Source organism: Dermochelys coriacea, chromosome 28 (assembly GCF_009764565.3).
Source record: "Dermochelys coriacea isolate rDerCor1 chromosome 28, rDerCor1.pri.v4, whole genome shotgun sequence".
In the NCBI taxonomy this organism is placed as follows: Eukaryota; Metazoa; Chordata; order Testudines; family Dermochelyidae; genus Dermochelys; species Dermochelys coriacea.
Genome location: NC_050095.1, coordinates 6,676,348 through 6,700,003, shown reverse-complemented (window position 1 = coordinate 6,700,003; position 23,656 = coordinate 6,676,348). Strand labels below are relative to the sequence as shown.

The 23,656-nt window shown below is 45.8% G+C and overlaps 1 pseudogene; it reads right to left on the bottom strand.

Moving 5' to 3' along the window:
- Positions 1-258: 258 nt before the first annotated feature.
- On the bottom strand, positions 259-23,518 carry LOC119849386 (annotated as a pseudogene).
- Positions 23,519-23,656: the final 138 nt, after the last annotated feature.

The following is a 23,656-nucleotide window of genomic DNA, read 5'->3' as shown; positions in this document are numbered from 1 at the left end:
AAATCCTAGTTGAGTAAAGGCCCACGTAGATTTAACCTCCATGTACTTAGTTGAGGTCACTCCTGGTTCCCCCACCTGGGATTGATTGAGATTCCAGTTGGAGGGACACACACCTCTGTGACATAGGACAAAGGAGTTGCTGATAAAGGCTGTGGGATTCTCCCCCCCCCCCCCACAAGGGAGGGTGAACTACAAAAGGGAAAAGCAGATAACTCAGCTGGGGGAACTGAAAGACCATGGGGACACAAAGCTTCCTTTAAGCTCACTATGTGGGAACTAGCAAAAGGAAAACAAAATATTCCCTCAGCTCTAGACAAGGTTTTGATGGTGTTTATCTCCCTTGCAGCTTCTCTGATGATAAATAAAGGCTGAGCTCTGATGGAAGTATTTCCCTCACTTGGAGCATTCATAGGATCTCCCTCCTGCATGGATCCTCTGATGTCTAATAAGGTGTGAGTTCCGAGCAAAGGTTTTCCCACACTCACAGCATTCATAGGGTTTCTCACCTGTGTGGATCCTCTGATGTCGAATAAGGTGTGAGAGCTGAGGGAAGTTTTTCCCACACTCACAGCATTCATAGGGTTTCTCACCTGTGTGGATCCTCTGATGTCTAACAAGGTGTGAGTGCTGAGGGAAGGTTTTCCCACACTCACAGCATTCATAGGGTTTCTCACCTGTGTGGGTCCTCTGATGTCTAATAAGGTGTGAGCTCCAAGTGAATATTTTCCCACACTCACAGCATTCATAAGGTTTCTCCCCTGTGTGGATCCTCTGATGTGTAATAAGATTTGAGTTCTGAGTGAAGGTTTGCCCGCATTCACAGCATTCATAGGGTTTCTCACCTGTGTGGATCATCTGATGTCTAATAAGGTGTGAGTGCCGAAGGAATGTTTTCCTGCACTCACAGCATTCATATGGTTTGTTCCCAGTGTGGATCCTCTGATGGCTAATAAGAGCTGAGCTCTGAGGGAAAGTTTTCCCGCACTCTCTGCATTCATAGGGCCTTTCCCCTGTATGGATCCTCTGATGGTTAATAAGGGTTGAGCGCTCAGTGAAATTTTTCCCACACTCTCTGCATTCATAGGGTTTCTCCCCTGTGTGGATCCTCTGATGGTTAATGAGGGCTGAGCTCCAAGTGAAGGTTTTCCCACACTCACAGCATTCATAGGGTTTCTCCCCTGTATGGATCCTCTGATGGTTAATAAAGGCTGAGCTCCGAGCGAAGGTTTTCCCACACTCACAGCATTCATAGGGTTTCTCCCCTGTGTGGATCCTTTGATGGTTAGTAAGGGTTGATCTCTGAGAGAAGGTTTTCCCACACTCACAGCATTCATAGGGTTTCTCCCCGGTATGGATCCTCTGATGGTCAATAAGGGCTGAGCTCCGAGAGAAAGTTTTCCCACACTCAGAGCATTCATAGGGTTTCTCCCCTGTGTGGATCCTCTGATGTTTAATAAGGCTTGAGTGCTCAGTGAAGGTTTTCCCACACTCACAGCATTCATAGGGTTTCTCTCCTTTATGGATTCTCTCATGTTTAACAAGGCATGAGCGCCTACTGAAGTTTTTCCCACACTCAACACATGTGTTATTTCTCTCTCTCATTGGGATTCTCTGCTGGGCCGTGGTTTCCTTGTGACCTTTGTGAGTTCCCTGATAATTAACAGATTTTCCAGCTTTCTGCACTGGCTGGTTTCCCTGCCACTTCTCTGGCCTGTGCTGACTCTCACAGGCTTTTCCCTGCTCACAAGTCCTAGGCACACTCCCTTTGCATCTTTGCAATAAAGATCCTTGTGGTTCCATTTCATCATCTTCCTGCTGAGGATTCTGCTCCATGGTCTCTATCACCATCCCATCACCTGCTAGGACAGAGAAAGAAAAATCTCAGAAACAGGAATGGAAAGGACCAAAAGAACAGCTGGAAATGGAAAAAATCAGGGACCTGAATTTTCCCAAACTCTTTCTTAAAGGGGAGAGAGGAGGGGATCAACTCTGCATGCAGTTCCCATCCAAACATTCTAGGAGAAGGAAGTTTGGAGAAGGAGGTACTGCCAGGAGTTAGTCAGGATGTGAGCAATATCTGCCCTGAGGCTATGACACCTGCTCGGAATAATCGTGAACACAGAGAGCTCACAAAGTCTTTGCTGGGAACTCCAGCTATTTTCTTCAGACACTGAGTTGGTTTAATGATCACTAACCTGTATACCTGCCTCTCAGGAGTTTTCTTTCCTCTGAGTCCTGGAGACCTGTGGAAAACAACTCTTCCCCCTTTTCCAGCTGGGAGATGACATCAAGTTTAGAAACTGGAAATCCTGCTAAGAGGAAAGAAGACAAGTGAGATCAGATGAATTCGTGGGGCTTTAGTCACATACACACACACAAATTCTGTTATTTTAACCCCAGCCCATTTTAAAGCAGTAAAATCCTGAGGCCAGCTCCCCAGGTGCTCAAAGGTTCAGGGCACTCTTCTTCTGAGGTAATTAACTGTGCCCATGTCTACTAGGAACATACACAGCCAGACACTCATGATCAAAAGGGCTCTTAAAACCCAGAGAAGATAACTCCATGTCACAGAAAGGGAAGACTCCAGCCAGAGGGGAAGTCCCCCTAGAACTGCTTCATACTGACAGAGAGAGAGAGGGCCACAGACACTGCAGGAGAGAGAAAGGCCTGAGACCTGAGGGGGGACACTCAGAGAGACAAGGAAGGGCATAGAGAGGCAGCTAGCCCTGCCAATCACTATGACCACCCCATGCTCCTTCCTCTAACTGCTCTCACCATCTCTCCTTGGGTTTTCTCCTCTCCTCCCATGGCCCAAATCCCTCCTCACTACCAGTTCTCCCAAATTATCTGCTCCCCAACCCTCATCCCATTATCTCAGTTGTTCCTTGGTCCTGATTCCCAAGAGCTCCTGCCAGAAATGTGTCCCTTTGCTCCCTCTCATTGCTAGCACCGATATTTCATGAGCACCCTCTACCCAGCACCCATGCTCCCTTTACTCTAACCAGCACCAATCCTTCTAGATTCTTGGTTTCTATTGCTTCCAGCCCTCCACAGCATCCTAACTCCCTACAGCAGCTGTTCCATGGCATCCCCACCCCTTACCACTGCCCCCAGCCCTACCAACTCATAGGAGATCTTTGCCCCAAAGCTTCCTCTCCCTGCTCTCTAACATCCTCCCTCCCATTGTCCAGAACCTCCCCATTATTATTTACTATTCCTATTACTGTAGCACCTAGTAATGCTATTCATGGACTAGGATCCCATTCTGCTGGACACTCTATAAACAAAAAAATGGTCTCTGCACTAAAGATCTGACAATCTATGAATAAGAGAAGAGAAATATGTTTATAGACAAACATGGATGTGACAGAAATGGCAGTTTCCTGTGATATCCTGGACCATCCTTATTGAATGAAGTCAAACCTTACTGAATTAAGTTCTCAGTATCTTTGGCGTTTATTTTATTAAAAATATGAGTGTGTACTTATTACCATGGGATGGTCTTTAACGTCTTTGGGGAAGAGACCTGGCTAACATAAACCCTAGGAAATCTTATGAGCTTCCAAAGACTCTTTGAAACAACATGCTAGACAAAGGTAAATGGGATTCCCAGGAAATGCTTGGAAGAAGGGGAAGGCAACTTCTCACCTCCACCCAAAATCTATGGAAGCTGTGAACACAAGTTCTACTCCTGGGGTAATTCTGCACCAAAAATTAAAATTTCTGCCCATATTTTAAAATTATGTAAAATTCTATATATTTTAGTTGTCAAAATAACGCAATATAATCATGCCATTTTCAATTATTTGGGTAATTTATTTCAAAATACCTGTCAGCAAATATGTCTGTAACAATACAGACAACAAAACAGATTCAGGGAATGTTTTTTGACAAATAAATTAATTACAAGGAATATTAATACAGAACTTAGAGAAATAATTCATTTAAACTACATACAGAAATGTATTTCCTGCATCCCTCAGAAGCAGTGCAAAAGCTTGTGGGAGTCAGGGGTAATGGAGATGACGAAGAGGAAAGTAAGTGCTGGGAAGGGGCCTGCGTGCGAACCTCAAGGGTTGTTTGATGTGGTGGGAGAAGTATGGAACAGACTTTTGGGTGGCAAGGGGGCGAGAGGGATTGTTAGGGAGCCTCCCCCATGCAAAGCCTGGCTGACCCCTAGTCTCTCTCATTCTGTCAGACACATCTACACATGGCCCCATGTGTCCCTACACCCTCTCCCCACTGCCCCCATGTGGCGCCACACCCCTACTCAACAATCCCCTCACTCAGGTGTCCCTGCCCCGCTCCCCATGTGGTCCTGCACCCCCACTAAGCCACTCCCCTCCCCATGTGTCCCTACACCCCCAGCCCCTACCTTAGGCTATTCCTCCACTAGTTCTTGAACCCCAGTCTGTGATTCCCCAGCAGTCTCATGTGCCCCACACTGTCCATCCCCCATATTCTGTGCCTCCTGACCTGGCTCCATAGGTACGGTACTGTGAGGACCCTAGACTCTCCTCTTCCCTATCTGCAGCTGGAGCCGCTTGTGCCCAAGAGCAACTGCTCTCTTTACTGGCACCACATCAGCCCCTAGTGCGTGAAAGGTATAACTGCAGCACACCTCTGGCAAAACGTATTTTCTACAGAGAAAAAAATTCTGTGAGGCATATTAATTCTGCGCACATACAATGATGCAGAATTCCCCCAGGAGTAAAGTTCAGAGGCCCAAACTAGATAAAAAGGTGAGGTACACATGCATAGGCATGCTTGTTCTGAGCTAACAACCACAGAAAAAACTCTTGGTGGGGTCTGAAGGTCTGTTCACCTGCCTGAGCCCTTGTTGGGGTTGGGGTGTTCTCAGGTAAGCTTATTAGCATGTGTATAGGTTCTTTTATTGTTTTTAGTATGTTCTTTCTGTAATGCTTTTACCTTGAGAATCACTGTTTGCTGGGAAAGGGCGGTCTGATAACTTAACTGGAGCCAGTTACACTGTTCATAGCCTCTGAGGAAGGAAGGCAAAGCAGGTCTGCTGAGAGGATCTGCCTTGCTGGGGAATTCACATGGTAGCAGGGAGCTGTGCAGCCTGGAGATACCCCAGTCAGGAGAGAGAGAGATGTGGGTTTCTACCCAAGAGAAGTGACGTCTGGGCAGCCTGAGAGTGGGAGCCCTTGCTGGACCAGAGGGGGAATACAGGTGCACTGGCCATGAACAGTGGCAGGGAAAGCACAAGGAAACAATAAGACAACATTTGTCATCCAGATAGATAGTGGTCTTAGCACACAACCCACCTAAACACTGTCATGTGTTTGAAAGCTTCATGGAACTGGGGAGTTGTATGGAGGGATGGGAAGGGGGCTAACCAGGTAGGTCTTGGAATGTTTATGGGGAGTTCCTCCGAAGAGGAAGAAGCATAATGGAAGAAAGCTTAGAACAATAGAAGGGAAGAGCTGGAAGGGAGCTTAAGAATTTTTCAAGCCCAGCTCTCTGTGCTATGACGGGATCAAGCAAACCTAGACCATCCCTCATAGATGTTTCTCCAACCTGTTTTTTTAAAACTTCCAATGATGGGGAATCCACAACATCCCTTGGAAGCCTATTCCAGAGCATAAATATCCTTGCAGTTAGAAAGTTTTTCCTAATATCTAACAGAAACTGCAAAGTAAGCTCATTAAGGACCTGGTGGAAGATATCTCTGAGTCATTAGTGACAATTTGTGACGATGTCTTAAAATCTAGTCCAAGGACTAAGTATTATGTAAGCTATCCCCTATCCCCAACCTGTTCTTAAAAACCTTTGGGATCAGTAGAACTTTCTTGTATGATGAACAAGATTTTCAGTAATCCTCATCATATTTGACTTGACTGTCTGGGAGGAAGCCCAAGGCTGGGTTGTTTTAAGGGAACTGTGTTTTTTGCTTCTGGGTATCTAGTAAGGTATTGTAGAAGCTGTTTTGTTGCTGGCATGGTACATCTAAATATCAGAATAACCACCAGCTTTAGGGCTCGTCTGCCCCATTCTTCGCAGCTTGCCCTAAGTGAGCAATCTCAGCATGGTAGCCCTGGGACCCTGGTCATGAGTTTCAATTAAGGCATAGACAGCACACTCAAAGTTTGCAAAGAACACCAAACTGGGAGGGGCTGCAAACACTTTGGAGGACAACATTAGAATTCAAAATGATCCTGGCAAACTGGAAAAATGATGGGAAATGAATGGAATGAAATGCAATAAGGATAAATGCAAAGTACAACACTTAAGAGGAAATAATCAACTGCACAAATATAAAATGGGAAAGGACTGCCTAAGAGTACTGTGGAAAAGGATCTGGGGGTGATAGTGGATTACAAACTAAATAGGACTCAACAATTTAATATTGTTGCAAAAAACATGAACGGCATTCTCCCATGTATAAGCAGGCATGCTGTAAGCAAGACACAAGAAGTCATTCTACCACTATGCTCAGCACTGATAAGGCCTCATCTAGAATACTGTTTCCAGTTCTGGACATAATACACTTCAGAAAAGATATGCACATATTGGAGAAAGTGCAGAGGAGAGCAAAATAAAAAATGATTACAGGTCTGGAAAAATGACCTATAAGGAAAGACTAAGAAAATTTGGTTTGTTTAGTCTGGAAAAGGGAATACTAAAGTGAGTCATGAGGACAGTCTGCAAGTACATAAAAGCTTGTTATAAAGAGGAGGATGCTTAATTGTTCTCCTTATCCACTGAGGACAGGATATTACTTCTTGGTATAGTTGAGGACTCGAACCCCAGACGGCATGGTTGCCTGTCTCTCTCCAATCAAACAACAAACCATACTGTCTAAAATTCAAATCCTCAACAGTAATGAGCTTGAATTGCAGCAAGGGAGATTTAGGTTAGACATTAATAGTAACTTCCTAACAGTAAGGGTAGGTAAGCACTGGAACAAATTACTTAGGATGGTTGTGGGATCTCCGTTATTGGAGGTTTTTAAGAACAGGTTGGGGATTGCTTACATAATACTTAGTTCTTGAACTAGATGACCTTTGCGGTGTCTTCTAGTCCTACATTTTTATGATTACATGTTCTCCTACCTTCAGTGGACACAAAGAACAATCACTGTCCTCTTAAGAACTGCCCTTAACATATATGAAGACTGTTTTCAGGTGCCCCTTAAGTCTTCTTTTCTCAAGACTAAACATGCCAGCTTTTTTCAACCTTTCCTTTTGGGTTAGATTCTCTAATCCTTTCATGATTTTTATTGCACACCTGAGCAATACCTTGAATTTCTCCACATATTTCCTAAAGTATGACACTGAGAAATGGACACAGTACTCCAGCTGAGGCCTCACGCAGTGCTGACTAGAGCAGGACAATTACCTCCAGTGTCTTACAAATCAAATTTCTGTTAATAGATGCCAGAATGATAATATTCTCTTCTGCAGTTGCATCACAATGTTGATTCATATTCAGTTTGTGATCCACTATAACCCCCAGATCCTTTTCAGCAGCACTACTGCTTAGCTAGTTATTCTCCATTTCGTAGTGTGCATTTGATTTTTCCTTCTGAAGTAAAATACTTTGCACTTGCCTTTATTGAATTTAATCTTGTTCATTCAGACCAATTCTCGATTATGTAGTGGTCATTTTGAATTGTAATCCTGTCCACCAAAGTGCTTGCAACTCCTGTCAGCTTGGCTTAATAGGCACCAGGGTTAAAATAAACAAAAGACTCCTTGCCCGAGGGTGTTGTGAAGGCCAAGACTATAACAAGGTTCAAAAAAAGAACTAGGTAAATTCATGGAGGATAGGTCCATCAATGGCTATTAGCCAGGATGGGCAGGGATGGTGTCCCTAGCCTCTGTTTGCCAGAAGCTGGGAATGAGCTAGAGGGGATGGATCACTTGATGATTACCTGTTCTATTCATTCCCTCTAGGGCACCTGGCACTGGCCTCTGTCAGAAGACAGGACACTGGCTAGATAGACTTTTGGTCTGACCCAGTATGGCTGTTCTTATGTTCTGTCTATAATTTATGAGTATTATTCTCTAGGTGCTTGCAAATTGAGTAATAACTTGTTTCAATATCTGGAAAGATACTAAACTAAGGGTTGATCGGTCTTTATTAAAGTCCTTTTTGTTCCCGTTTTTAAAGCTAGGTACTAAGTTTGCCCTTCTGCCGTTTTCTAGAACCTCATCCCTCCTTGAGGAGTACTTAAAGATAATTGCTAATGGTTCTGAGATTGCTTCAGCTGGTTTCTTAAGTATCCTAAGATGAATTTCATCAGGCCCTGATGACTTGAATACATTCAACTCATCTAAATATTCTTTAACTTGTTCTTTCCCTCTTTTGGCTTGTCTTCCTTCCCCTTTATTGTTAATATTGTGTTAAGTTTCTATTCACCATTTACCTTTTATACTCCTCCGCCACAAATTGTCAATGTTTCCACTTCTTGTGGAATTTGATTTTGATAGTCATACAACAGCTGCTGTGGTGCTATCTTGGCCTCTTACTATCCTTCCTTCAATTCAGGTTAGTTTACAGTTATATTGTCTCCTTGACAAACTGCCAGCTCTCCCAAATTAATTTTTCCCTTAGATTTTCTTCCCTTAAGACTGCACCTACCACTTCTCTTAATTTTTTGAAGTGTGCTTTTAGAACTCCTTATTCTGATACTCTCACCCCTTTCTATCCTTAGAATCACAAATTCTATCATTTCATGATTAATTTCACCCAAATTGCCTTCCAGCTTCAGATTCACTGCCAATTCCTCCATCTTGGTCATAAACAAGTCTGAAATTACTAACTCTCTGGTCACTTCTGCCACACTCTGGAATAAAAAGATTGTCTGCAAAACGCTGCAAGAATTTAATGAACATTTTCTGCTTTGCTGTGCTACTTTTCCAACAGATATCTGGATAGTTAAAGCCCCCATATCTACTACGTCTTGTGTTTCAGATATTTCTGTTATTTGCTCTAAAAATTCCTCATTCACCTTCTCTTCCTGATATCTTTACCTACAGAAGACCCCAACCACAACATCACCCCTATTTTTTTTTTTACTCCTGTTATCTTCACATAGAGAACCTCAGCTATTCTGCCTACCGCCTTCTCCTGGATCTGAGAAGTATATACATTTTTTTTTACTCCTGGGGGCATTCTGTGCCAAAAAATTAAAAATTCTGCACACAATATTTTAAAACTCTGCATATTTTATTTGTCAAAATAACTCTACACCATCATGCTAGTTTCAATTATTTTGGTAATTTATTTCAAAATATGTCAGCAAGTATGTGTGTAGCAATCCAGACATACACAAAAATTCCCCCAGGAGTAGAGAGTTAAAGAAACCTCTACGACAACGCTCCTTCTGTTTCTCTGCCGCCACCCTCTTCCCCCCCCCCCCGAGCCCAGCTGCAGGGTGCCCCCCAGTCCAGACACCTGCACCCCCCTCAGCCCACACACAAACACCCCCAACTCCAGGGATCTAGAGGGAGCCTGATGTTGGGTCCCAGGCTTGTATGGAGTTTCCTGTATGCTGCTTTCTTCCTTCAGAGCGTTCTGAGACCTGCAGCTGCCAGGAACTCTCCAGCTCCCTCCCCAAGCCCCTGGCAGGGTCTTCTATTTGCGAGCTCGGCTCTGCCAGGCCAAGTGGCCCCTAGCGGGGGTCAGCAACTGTACAGCCCACTTTGGTGGGGCAAAAAAGAAAATTCTGCATGCACAGCATTTCTGTGCAAATTCTGCATTGCACAGTGGCGCAGAATTCCCCCAGGAGTATATAATGCAACACCACGGGTGACCTCCCTTTCTACCCTGCTTGTCCTTCCTGAAGAAGCTAGATTCGTCTGCAACAATATTCCAGTCATAAGACTTGTCCCACCAAGTCTCTGGGATGCTAATTAAGTCATAATTTAGCTTATGTACTAATACTTCCAGTTCTTCCTCCTTCTTCCACATACTCCTTACATTTGTGTATAGATATCCAAGATGTTGAGCAGCTTTCCCTCTGGTTGTTCCTTTGACCTTATTGTAATTTTCCTCTCCATGAAGGGGCTTGTCTGAAAATTTAACAAGCGGATGATAGAGGCTGGCATCACAAGCTGATCAGAAGTGTGAGATTGCACCTCAATACTGAATGAGAGATCATATGTAAGGTAGGAATAAGCCAGAAAGGGTCTTGACACTGAAGATAAGTGGCTTATGTTTGATATGATGGGAATGGTGGAGATAGTGAGGGATTAAAGAGATGACTGTGAAATGGTTTTCAAGGATCTTGGATGACTCCAGCCTTTATACAGGGCCTCCTGGGTCTGCTCCCTTTAGGCTGTCTGCACTACACCAGGGAGCGAGCCTTTCAGCCTAGGTCCCCGCACTTGCAAGACTGATGCTCAAGCTAGCACATTAAAAACAGCTGTGTAGACATTGCAGCTCAAGTGGAGCTCAGGCTCCCAAATCCATCCCTGGGTTGAGAGACCTAGCTCTAGCCCAGGGGTCTCAAACACGCGGCCCATAGGGCTATTTCCTGTGGCCCGCCAAGCAGCCTGGTCCCAGTACACGCTGCTGCCACCCCAGAGCCCGCACCCCAACTCCCTGCCCTGAGTCCCCTGCTGCACCTCTCCTGCACCCCCTGGGGGGCAGGAAGGGGGCGGGAAGAGGTGGGGCAGGGCGGTGCCTCATGGAAGGGGTGGAGTGGGGGCAGGGCCGGGGGCAGCGAGGCTGGGGGTGTCAGTGATGCGGCCCTTGGACCAATGCATTCGTCCTCATGTGGCCCTCGTGGTTATTTGAGCTCGAGACCCCTGCTCTAGCCCAACCTCCAACACCTACACCGTTATATATAGCCCTCCAGAGTGAGTCTGTGGACCTAGGCTAGGAGGATCTCTCCCAGAGACAGTATAGACATATACATAACATGTTACTTCCTAGCCTTTGCTTTCTGCACGGGTGACCCCCAGGCCTCCACTCCTCGAAGATAGGCACTTCTGGAGGCAGCACCCTTTGTGTCATGATGGCACTTCAGTGAGTTCAAATGATTTCAGACCCCTCATAAACATCATTTCTTCTGGGGTGCTGCAGCCAGTAGGTATTTGCAGCAACACAAGACAGCCTTTTCATAACTGCAACACAGATCCCTTGGTTAGTCCGGTAAAGCAATACTGAACTCTACATTCATTTTGGCAGAGTCATCTGCCCAGTTTTTTCAAAGCCTCCTCCATTTCATACATCTATCTATCTATCTATCTCTGTCCTGGATAGCAGCAAAGCTAAAGCCCAGTTGGTTTGAACCCTAGTTCCTACATCCTAAAATATACTGCAGTTGTGTTCTCATGTTCTGTTTCCCTTAGACCCAGTCATTACACCTTCATATCCAATCTTTGAGACTTCCACTGAGCAGTGTGCCTCATTCATATATCAACAGTTCTTGAAAGTGTTACTTCAATAGCAATTACATCCACATCCCAGAAAAGGAATTAACTTCTTCACACCCAGTGGCTAGCAAAACAAATTGAGAGGGAAGCAGACCCATGTATATTTTTCATTAAAAGAAACTACTGAATAAATCCCCCATTCTCCAGAGAGAGACACTGTCAAAAAAAAAAAAAAAAAAAAAAAAAAAAAAAAAAAAAAGACTAGGATAATGAATCATAAAATCATAGAAACACAGGGGTAAAAGGACTCAAAATGTCAGCTAATCTATCCTCCAGCCCTAATGCAGGACCAAGTATATATAGAATATTAGACAAATATCTGTCAGCAACCTGTTTGCAAAAACTTCCAGTGACTGGGATTCCACAACCTCTCTTGGTAACCTATTCCAGGATTTATTTATCCTCACAGTTGGAAAGTTTCTTCTAATAGCCAACCTAAACATCCCTTGCTGTAGATCAAGCCAATTACTACTTCTCCTACCCCAGTGTACATGGAGAACAATTGATCACCATCCTCTGCAAAGCAGCCTTTAACATATCTGAAGACGCTTATCAGGTCCCTCCCAATCTTCTTTTCTCAAGACTAAACAAAACCAATTCTTTCAAACTTTCCTCAGAGGTCACATTTGAGGATAGTGAGCCAGCTTTGTGGATGTTTACTTCTGAATTGATATGAGCAGCGCATGATTGCATACATTAAGGAGGAGAGAAGAATGTTGCAATAAATTGAGACAGGAGAATATGAGAGCTTGGACAAAAGTTTTAGCTGTGTGGATGGGTAGGAAAGGCTGTATCTTAGGGACATTATGCAGAAAGAAAATGCAAGATGTAGAAATAAGATGCATGTGAGGACCTAGATAGAGGCCTGTGTTGCAGTGTATGTGAAGCGTACAGACGTGAGAGACAGAGTGCAGAAAAGGATGGTGGTGGTCTCTGCAGTGGTACAGAAAAGAGGTTGGGGGATGGCTCAGGGGAAATATTAAGAGCTGTGTTTTAGCCATTTAAGCTTTTGAGCTTGAGCTGATGACTAGACATCTATGAAGAAATATCAGACAGGCTGAGATTTCAGTTTGGAGAGAAAGAGACAGGTCTGGTGCAGAGAATTAGATCTGTGAGTTATCAGCAGAGAGACGGTAGCTGAACAACAGACCTAAAAGTGGCAATTCTTCAACAAAAAAACCTTCAAAAACAAACTCCAATGTGAAACTGCAGAACTGGAATTAATATGCAAACTGGACACCATCCCATTAGGCCTGAATAAAGACTGGGAGTGGTTGGGTCATTACAAAACCTAAATCTAATTTCCTCCATACTAATTTCTCCCTACTGTTCCTCACACCTTCTCGTCAACTGTTTGAAATGGGCCACTCTCATTACCTCTACAGAAGTTATTTTTCCTCCCTTGGTATCCTACTGTTAATTAAATTATCTCGTTAGACTGACCTCACACTTGGTAAGGCAACTCCCATCTTTTCATGTATTTATACCTGCTCCTATATTTTCCACTCCATGCATCTGATGAAGTGGGCTCTAGCCCATGAAAGCTTATGCCCAAATAAATTTGTTAGTCTCTAAGGTGCCACAAGGACTCCTCGTTGTTTTTGCTGATACAGACTAACACGGCTACTACTCTGAAAGCAGAATTTGTGTTTGTGAATGAAATGAACCAATATAAGGTACAGAGGAAGAAGAAGTGAACAGAGCTTGTGTAAGCCCCGCAGAAAGCTGGAGTGGGGATGAGGCTTGTCCAAGGAAACACCGAAGGAGAGCTCAAAGAAGTAGGAGAGGATAAGGGAAAATCAGATTTCAAGAAGAGGAGCATGATCGATAGTTTAAAAGGCAGCTGACAGGTCAAGGAAGATCAGAATGAAGTAGTGGTTCTGAGCGTTGCCTAGGGAGAGGCCAATAGAAACTTTTGCAAAAACAGTCCCAGTGCCCTGCTCAAAATCTCTCATTCTCTGAAATGGCCCCTTCCCCCCCCCCCCAGGCCCTTCCTGCTTCCTAGAGCAACCACTCTCCAAACCCTTTACTCTCCAGGTCCCTCAGCTCCAAGTGTTCCCCATACCCAGCTACTCATCACCTACTCAACTCTCCCTCAACAGCACCACCATTGCTCCACCCCCTTTTCCCCATTCCTAGTCCCCACTCTCCCAGCTCACACCATTACCAGTTCCCAGGAGCAACTCTCGCTGACTCCCTCCAGCCTCCTCCTTCTACTGTACCCAATCATCCCTGATTCCCTCTAATCCTAGTCCTCCACACACCGCTCCCCTTTGTCCCCTCTGATCTCAGGCCTCCCTGCCTTGTGGCACCCCACAAACACCAGTTCCCCATCATCTCCCTTCCTCCTGCTATCCCTTATCTTAAAGCCTGAATGAGACCCTCAAACTGTCTCATGTCCACAGATGGGTGCACCCGATTGCCACATCCTCCATGCATTTGGAAAGTTACCCTAGAAGACCACCAGCTCCCCTGTATTTAGGATTCAGCATTACTTTCTGTTTAAAAGCCAACTATTCTAGTTTCTCTGCAGTTTACATGCTTACTCATATTGTCCTGAAATATAGTGCTCATCATGTGGGTGCAGGGCAGGATTAGTGGTCTAAAGAGGGGGTTAATACCATCTTGCCCTTGTGACTTATTAATGTTTAAATTATCCATTTGTTCCAAAATGTCCTCTAACACCACCTTAATCTGGGACTTTTCTTCAGATTTGCCAGCTACTAAGAATGGCTCAGGTGTAGGAAAGTCCCTCACATCCTCTGCAGTGAAGACTGATGCAAAGGATTCAGTTAGGGAATCAAGGGCATTGCAGAGCAGCTGAGTGCTCATTTAGCACCCCAAGCACCCAGTCGTCCCACTGATTGTATGACAGGGTTCCTGATTCTGATGTACTTAGCCAGGATGAACAGAAATGGTGTCCCTAGCCTCTGTTTGCCAGAAGCCTGGAATGAGTGACAGGGGATGGATCACTTGATGATTACTTGTTCTGTTCATTCCCTCTGGGGCACCTGGTACTAGCCACTGTCGGAAGACAAGATACTGGGCTAGATGGACCTTTGGTCTGACCCAGTAGATCCATTCTTATGATCGTATGAAAAATTTACAACACACAGTGTTAGGGCTCTGACTCAAATGCATGATGTGAAAGACAGCATAGAGTGAAATATAGTAAAAAAAAAAAAAAAAATTAAATGAATCAAACTATTCCACAGAATCTCTACTGATAAAAATTCCATGCTTGAATAATAACAGTATAGCAACAGGAATATACTACTGAACACCTTACCAGGATGATCTTAGTGATTATGGAATGCTCAGGAAGATTAGAGAGACTATAAAAATGGAAAAGTCAGTAATATATGGTCAGTGGAAATCCCCCAATGTTTACTGGGTACGTGTCACCTCAGGGTGGGATGCAGAGATAAAGCTTTTATTCACCGTTAATGACATCTTATTGGAGCAGCTAGTTCTGGAATCCTCAAGGGGAGAGGCAAGTCTAGATTTACCCCTAAATGGCACACAGGATCTGGTTCAAGAGGTGAATACAGCTTAATCACTTTGTAACATAGACCATAATGTAATTAAATGTAATATGCCTGTGAGGGGTAAAATACCAAAGAAGCCCACCACAGATGTATTTAAGAGCATGTTCTTGTCACAAGGTTTGTCAGAAGTCTGGTGGCATACATGCTAGTCATCTCTAATGCTCAGAGAGGGTAAGTGAAGGCAATTACTCAGAAGGAATCCTTGGTGCAAGGGTAAAGAGGTGGTAACATTATGAAAGTCTGAGATGGATTGTGTGTAGTAGGCTCAATATCTAAGTGCAGGCCAGGCGTAGGTACCTTCTGTTCCCTACATGAAACCTAATTCCAAGTTTTGCCTTAGCAAAGAGAAGGAGTTAGACTTTGTGCTGTACTTCTCCTGTGCTCTGTTCCCAAACTGCTCCAGAGCGGGGAGGGTAGAGTGCTAGTGTGTGTCATTTTGCTGTTGGGGTGTTGCTGAAACAGGGCAGAGATGAGGTTGCAATGTGGGGTATTGTGAAACTAAACTCTTCACTTCCCCTTCTAATAACCAAGGGGACAGGAATCCTTACCCAGTGAGTTCACATTCTCATAGTTCTCCTGCATGACATCTCTGTACAGAGCTCTCTGAGTGGGGTCCAGCAAAGCCCACTCTTCCTTGGTGAAATACACAACCACCTCCTCGAAGGTCACTGGCCCCTGAAAGAAAAAGAGCCCCCACTCAGTACCTGCTGCCTACTGACAACCCCACAATTCACAGGAGAGGAGTGTCAATCCCATGGAAACTCTGGGAGGCAGGCAGACAGCATAATCCCACACCTATCCCATCGGAACAGACAGGAAGCATTAAGGTGAGGGGAGAAAAAGAGAGCCCTTCACCCTTCCGAGCAGAGAGAGGGGGCAGGGGTCTTCACATTCATCACTCGTGTACTAGTCATAGGCTCATACAGGAGATGAGGCTTCCAGGAGAGTCCAGAAGGAACACCATGGTGGGAATTGCAACATCCTCCCCATTGATAGCAACTAGATGGGAGGGGATGGGGGCGTCTTCCCTCGGCCTCCCTGAAGTGCTAAGTTCCCTCTAAGGTGTGCGGCCGCACAGCTGCCTATTAAGCCCCGCGCAGGGACTCAGGGCTGCGGCAGGGAAAGACACCCCTCCCCATCTGCCCCGGTGTGGACCTGCTCCAGACTTACCACGGTTGGGGGAAAGGCGTCCCTCCCCCGGCCCAAGCACAGACCTGCCCCGGACTTGCCGCTGCTGTAGGAGAGGAGCCCCTCCCTGAGGCGCCTCTCCCCCTGCCCCAAGCTACTGTGTTGAGAGAGGGCTGGTGGGGGTCCTCTCTCCCCACCGCAGCCCTGGGGCAGCCTGTATCCCCAAACCCCTCATCCCCAGCCCCACCCCAGAGCCCACATAGTCACACATCACCTCCATATTGGGGCACATAAAATTCATTCCACACATGCACATAAAAAATTAGAGGAACAGTGCTGGTGGGTTCCCCTTTATATCTCACAATAGCCTCTGCCTAGAAGGTTCAGGCTCTAGTATTGGACTTTGGTAAGTTTTCCCAGCCCACTCCAGGGGGGTAGTTTCCTGTTCCACAAATTAGGAAATTCCCACCCACAAACCCCAGGGGTCTGTTCCTACCATCTAGGCCTCACTGTAAACAAATCCCAGAACGTTTTTCCACACCTTGCCCCCTTCCCTTTCTCCACCCTGTGTAATTCCTGACCCCTCCCACCTTCAGACCAACTCCCGCCCCCCCAAGTGCCCACCTCCTATGTATTTACTGCCCTTCTCTCTCCAACAGGAACCCACCAGCAACTCCCTGATAAATCCTACCTCAACTGGCTCCACTGCAGCCATTTCCCTTCCCTGAAAGGATGGAATGATCTGGAGCAAAACAGGGATGTTACGCTGTAGCCTGTTAAGGCAAAAAGGGAAATTGGGGATATGTCAGAACAGCAAATAATTTCACATCAAAATTACCCCCCAGGCTCTTTCCCTGCACACTGTTGTGCAAATAACAGAGAAATTCAAAATACAATTAGTAATGGGGGGACTTTACTTACCCAGACCTCTGTTAGAAAAGGAATTGAAAAAAACCTGTAAGTTCTTGGAATGTACTAGGGACACCTGTTTGTTTCAGAGGACTGAAGTAGTAGTAACCGGAGGAGAGCCTTTTAGACTTGATTCTGGCTAACAAGAAGGAATTAGTTAGGAAACTGAAGGTGGAAAGCAATATGGGTAAAAGTGATCATGAAATGATGATTTAAAGATTCTATGAGAAGGCAGGCATAAGAGTAACAAAATAAGGACAAAAAGAAAAGGAGTACTTGTGGCACCTTAGAGACTAACAAATTTATTTGATAAATAAATTTGTTAGTCTCTAAGGTGCCACAAGTACTCCTTTTCTTTTTGCGAATACAGACTAACACGGCTGCTACTCTGAAACTTGTCAAAATAAGGACAATGGACTTCAAAAAGGCAGACTTCAACAAACCCGGAGATCTGGTAGATGAGGTCCCATGGAATGAAATCTGAGCTGAAAATAAGAGTTCAGGAGAGATGGTGATTTCTCAGAGACAATATTAAAGGAGCAACAGCAAACTATCATAATGTGAAGGAAAGATAGAAAGAATTGTAAGTGGGCAAAATAGCCCTATTAGGAGTTCTTTAATGATCAGAAAATAAAAAGGAATCCTACAAAAAGTGGTATCATGGACCAATTGCATAGACAATCCAGGAAGTTTTTGGAAAGCGTAGGGGACAATTTCCTGGTGCAAGTGCTAGGGGAGCCAACTAGGGGGAGCGCTTTTCTTGACCTGCTGCTCACAAACCGGGTAGAATTAGTGGGGGAAGCAAAAGTGGATGGGAATCTGGGAGGCAGTGACCATGAGTTGGTTGAGTTCAGGATCCTGACGCAGGGAAGAAAGGTAAGCAGCAGGATACGGACCCTGGACTTCAGGAAAGCAGACTTTGACTCCCTCAGGGAACAGATGGCCAGGATCCCCTGGGGGACTAACATGAAAGGGAAGGGAGTCCAGGAGAGCTGGCTGTATTTCAAGGAATCCCTGTTGAGGTTACAGGGACAAACCATCCCGATGAGTCGAAAGAATAGTAAATATGGCAGGCGACCAGCTTGGCTTAATGGTGAAATCCTAGCGGATCTTAAACATAAAAAAGAAGCTTACAAGAAGTGGAAGGTTGGACATATGACCAGGGAAGAGTATAAAAATATTGCTCGGCATGTAGGAAAGATATCAGGAGGGCCAAATCGCACCTGGAGCTGCAGCTAGCAAGAGATGTCAAGAGTAACAAGAAGGGTTTCTTCAGGTATGTTGGCAACAAGAAGAAAGCCAAGGAAAGTGTGGGCCCCTTACTGAATGAGGGAGGCAAGCTAGTGACAGAGGATGTGGAAAAAGCTAATGTACTCAATGCTTTTTTTGCCTCTGTTTTCACTAACAAGGTCAGCTCCCAGACTGCTGTGCTGGGCATCACAAAATGGGGAAGAGATGGCCAGCCCTCTGTAGAGATAGAGGTGGTTAGGGACTATTTAGAAAAGCTGGACGTGCACAAGTCCATGGGGCCGGACGAATTGCATCCGAGAGTGCTGAGGGAATTGGCGGCTGTGATTGCAGAGCCCTTGGCCATTATCTTTGAAAACTCGTGGCGAACAGGGGAAGTCCCGGATGACTGGAAAAAGGCTAATGTAGTGCCCATCTTTAAAAAAGGGAAGAAGGAGGATCCTGGGAACTACAGGCCAGTCAGCCTCACCTCAGTCCCTGGAAAAATCATGGAGCAGGTCCTCAAAGAATCAATCCTGAAGCACTTAGAGGAGAGGAAAGTGATCAGGAACAGTCAGCATGGATTCACCAAGGGAAGGTCATGCCTGACTAATCTAATCGCCTTTTATGATGAGATTACTGGTTCTGTGGATGAAGGGAAAGCAGTGGATGTATTGTTTCTTGACTTTAGCAAAGCTTTTGACACGGTCTCCCACAGCATTCTTGTCAGCAAGTTAAGGAAGTATGGGCTGGATGAATGCACTATAAGGTGGGTAGAAAGCTGGCTAGATTGTCGGGCTCAACGGGTAGTGATCAATGGCTCCATGTCTAGTTGGCAGCCGGTGTCAAGTGGAGTGCCCCAGGGGTCGGTCCTGGGGCCCGTTTTGTTCAATATCTTCATAAATGATCTGGAGGATGGTGTGGATTGCACTCTCAGCAAATTTGCGGATGATACTAAACTGGGAGGAGTGGTAGATACGCTGGAGGGGAGGGATAGGATACAGAAGGACCTAGACAAATTGGAGGATTGGGCCAAAAGAAATCTAATGAGGTTCAATAAGGATAAGTGCAGGGTCCTGCACTTAGGATGGAAGAATCCAATGCACCGCTACAGACTAGGGACCGAATGGCTCGGCAGCAGTTCTGCGGAAAAGGACCTAGGGGTGACAGTGGACGAGAAGCTGGATATGAGTCAGCAGTGTGCCCTTGTTGCCAAGAAGGCCAATGGCATTTTGGGATGTATAAGTAGGGGCATAGCGAGCAGATCGAGGGACGTGATCGTTCCCCTCTATTCGACACTGGTGAGGCCTCATCTGGAGTACTGTGTCCAGTTTTGGGCCCCACACTACAGGAAGGATGTGGATAAATTGGAAAGAGTACAACGAAGGGCAACAAAATGATTAGGGGTCTAGAGCACATGACTTATGAGGAGAGGCTGAGGGAGCTGGGATTGTTTAGTCTGCAGAAGAGAAGAATGAGGGGGGATTTGATAGCTGCTTTCAACTACCTGAAAGGGGGTTTCAAAGAGGATGGCTCTAGACTGTTCTCAATGGTAGCAGATGACAGAACGAGGAGTAATGGTCTCAAGTTGCAATGGGGGAGGTTTAGATTGGATATTAGGAAAAACTTTTTCACTAAGAGGGTGGTGAAACACTGGAATGCGTTACCTAGGGAGGTGGTAGAATCTCCTTCCTTAGAGGTTTTTAAGGTCAGGCTTGACAAAGCCCTGGCTGGGATGATTTAACTGGGACTTGGTCCTGCTTTGAGCAGGGGGTTGGACTAGATGACCTTCTGGGGTCCCTTCCAACCCTGATATTCTATGATTCTATGATTCTATGAATTGCTATGAATGAGTACAAAAGAATAGCACAAGCATGTGTGGGGAAAAAACAGAAAGATTAACTCACAAAATGAGTTAGGCCTAGCAAGTTATATAAATGGCACCAAGATAAGGGTTCTATAAATATATTGGGAGCAAGAAACAGGTGAAGGAATATGTAGGTGCTCTACTTACCAGGGACGAAGAGTTCGTAACAGATGACATCAAGATGACTTAAGGTGTTTAATGCCTTTTTATATTCACTAAAAAAGTGTAATTGTGACCAGATACTAAAACAATTATTCTTAATCGAGAGTGGGAGGAACAGAAACCACAATGGGGAACTAACAGGCTAAAATATATTTAGATAAGTTAGATGTATTAAAGTCAGCAGGGCCTAATGAAGCTCATCCCAGGGTAATTGAGGAATTAGCTGAAGCAATCTTGGAACAGTTAACAATTATCTTTGACAACTCCTGGAAGATGGTGAGGTCCCACAGGACAGGAGAAGGGCAAACATAAAACCGGTCTTTAAAAAGGGGAACAATGAAGACCTGGGAATAAAGGCCAGTCAAGCCTTACTTAGATAACTGGAAAGAAAATTTTATTAAAACAATCAATTTATAAGTACCTAGAGAACAGTAAAGTAAAAAGTAATAGGCAGCATGGATTATCAAATACAAATCATGCCAAACCAATCTGATTTCCTGCTTTCACAGGGGTAATGCCTTTACGGATGCGGGGGACACTGTAGACATGATATATCTTTATTTTAGTAAGGCTTTTGACCCAGGCCACCATGGCATTCTCATAAGCAAACTAGGGAAATGTAATGTACATGAAAGTACTATGAGTGCACAATTTCTTGAAAGGCTGCACTTAGAGCATATGTATTAATGGTTTGCTGTTAAACTGGGAGCATTTACCTAATGGGGTCCCACAGGAGCCAGTCCTGGATCTGGTACTATTTAATATTTTTATGAACGGCATGGATAATGGAGTGGAGGGTATGCTTATAAAATTTGTAGATAACACCAAACTGGGAAGAGTTGAAAGCACGTAGAAGAACAAAACTAGAATTTAAAATGACCTTTATAAATTAGAGAATTGATCTAAAAGAACAAGATGAAATTCAATAAAGAAAACTGCAAAGTACTACATTTTAAGCAAGGAAAATCCAATGCACAACTACAAAATGGGAACTAACTGGCTAGTACTACTGAAGAGAGTCTGGAGGTTATAGTGGATCACAAATTGAATCTGAGTCAGCCATGTGACAAAGTTGTGAAAAAGGCTAGTTAAGTACTGGAGTAGTTACCAAGGAAGGTTGTGGAATCGCCATCACTGGAGGTTTATAAGGACAGGTTGGACAAATGCCTCAGTGTAGGGGGCTGGACTAGATGAGCTCTCAAGATTCATTCCAGCCCTACATTTCCATAATTCTATTCTGAGGAAATGTTTGGTCACTTTATTACAGCACTGATTCAGCCCCTTCCATCAGCACTAAACCACCAGGACATTTTAAAACTGTCCCAGTAACGAAGTCTGAGAAGCAACTGTGAGACAAGAGTAGAACAAAAGGAGTGACTTTGGGGGATTCCCCCCCGCCCCAACATTGTCCCCAGGGCAGCACACTCCCTCAGCTAGTGGTATAGGAATTGTTTTTTTTTCTTCTCCCTGCACCTCACCTTCTCACAGGAAAGTGAATCTGCCCAAGGATGCTGCAATAAGTGTGAGTGGGCAGGTCAGACATCTGGGAATCTCTCCTCAGTTATTTCTCCCCCTACCCCTTTCAGTCTCTCTCTTTTTTCCCCTTATGTCTTCCTTCCCCTGTCCCTCCCCCTCTGGTTGAGGGGCAGCCATTCCTAGATGTTCAGTCTCCTATGGCTGGATCAGCTCCTACAATTGCTAAGGGGAAGAAATCTGTGGGATGAAGGGGAGGGCTGTTTGTGCACAAGCATTTTCCCTGAAGTTATCTATTAATCACCTGGAGTTTCTGGCTCAGCTGTTGGTGTTAGCAAAGTCTAGGGCTGCCTTATTGGCTAATTACAGCTGGAGAAAGTCCTCACCTTGTCTGGGCACAGAGGAGACTTTACTTAAGGTCACTCCCTAGCCTTGATTACGCCAGGGGAACAGGAGCTGCTCAGTCTTGATTCCCAGATTGGAACGGAGGCAGCAGCATCTGACCAAGGAAGCTCAACTCCAGTATCCTGAGCAGAGAGAGAGAGAGAGAGAGAGAGAGAGAGTGAGTGGTTTCCCCACCTTTAGTGATAACTGAAATACCCACCCCACAGGGAGGCATCCTGATCTCATTTGCCCACATGTTAATCTCGTAATCTGGCCCTCAAACTCCTGCCGGGGAGCGGGGTCCAAAAAATTAGAGAGAAAATGGGGCAAAATCTGAAAAGGAGACTAGAGAAAGTGTCAGTAATTGCTTGCTGCCTTTACACCTGAAAGGAGACTTCCTTTCTCTGACTCCTGTCCATGGGGCACATGGTAGGAAGTGGTGACCCACAGAAGCTGACTTGAGACTGACACAAGGTAAGCAAAGCCGAACCAGCCTCCTAGGGTACTGGTTTGGAAGTCGGTACGGTGGGTGGGACTGGGTTCCCCCAACATCAGTGGTTCTCAACCAGGGGTACAGGTACCCCTGGGGGTACACAGAGGTCTTCCAGAGGGTATGTCAACTCATCTAGATATTTCCCTAGTTTTATAACAGGCTACATAAAAAGCACTAGTGAAGTCAGTCCAAACTAAATTTTGCACAATCCAACGTGTGTATGCCGCCCTATATACCACACACTGAAACGTAAGTACAATATTTACATTCCAGTGGATTTATTCTATAATTATATGGTACAAATGAGCAAATCAGCCAGTGGGCTGCGACACGTTGGTATTTCTGTATCTGACACTTGGGGTACAGGAGACACATCCGACTCCTGAAAGGGAGCAGTCACCTGGAAAGTGAGCCACAGCCCCCTACCTCGCCCCCTCAGGCAGGAGACCCCGCCGACAGCACGATACCTGGCCCCCGACTGCCAGGAGCCGGGCGGGGCCAGTTGCTCCCTCTGGAGCCCCTGGCATGGGACGCGGGGCCGGTCGAGCGGGGGGGAAGCGCGTTCCTAGGGGCGCTCCCGGGACCTCGGGGAGCAGCAGGGCGGGGCCCGGAGACCCCGGGGCTGAGGTTCCCCACGCAGCGCAGCGGCCCCGCCCCCGGGACACGAGAGTTCGCGTTAGAAGCGGGAAGGCGCCGGGGGGCTCCGGGCAGGTCTGAGAGGCGCCGGCTGTGGGAGGGGCGCAGGGCCAAGGTGGCGGTGGGGGGGGGAGGTGTCTCGATGGGGGGGAGGGTCAGGCTGACCCCGGGGCCCTGCCTTACCTGGGCTCGAGAGGGCGGAAGTACCGCGGGACAGGCTGAGATCCGGAGTTCCGGATTCTCCTCGGAGCGGAAGTGAGGTTTGGTTGCCCTGGCAACAGCCACCCATTCTGCAGGAAGCGGAAGTGGCCTATCCCGGTGCGCACTGGGAAGCGTAGTTCTCTGGCGCGCCCTCACGCTCGGCTTTCTATTGGCGGAGGGTGCGTGGGCACCCCCCCGCTCCCTGATTGGTGGAGAGATG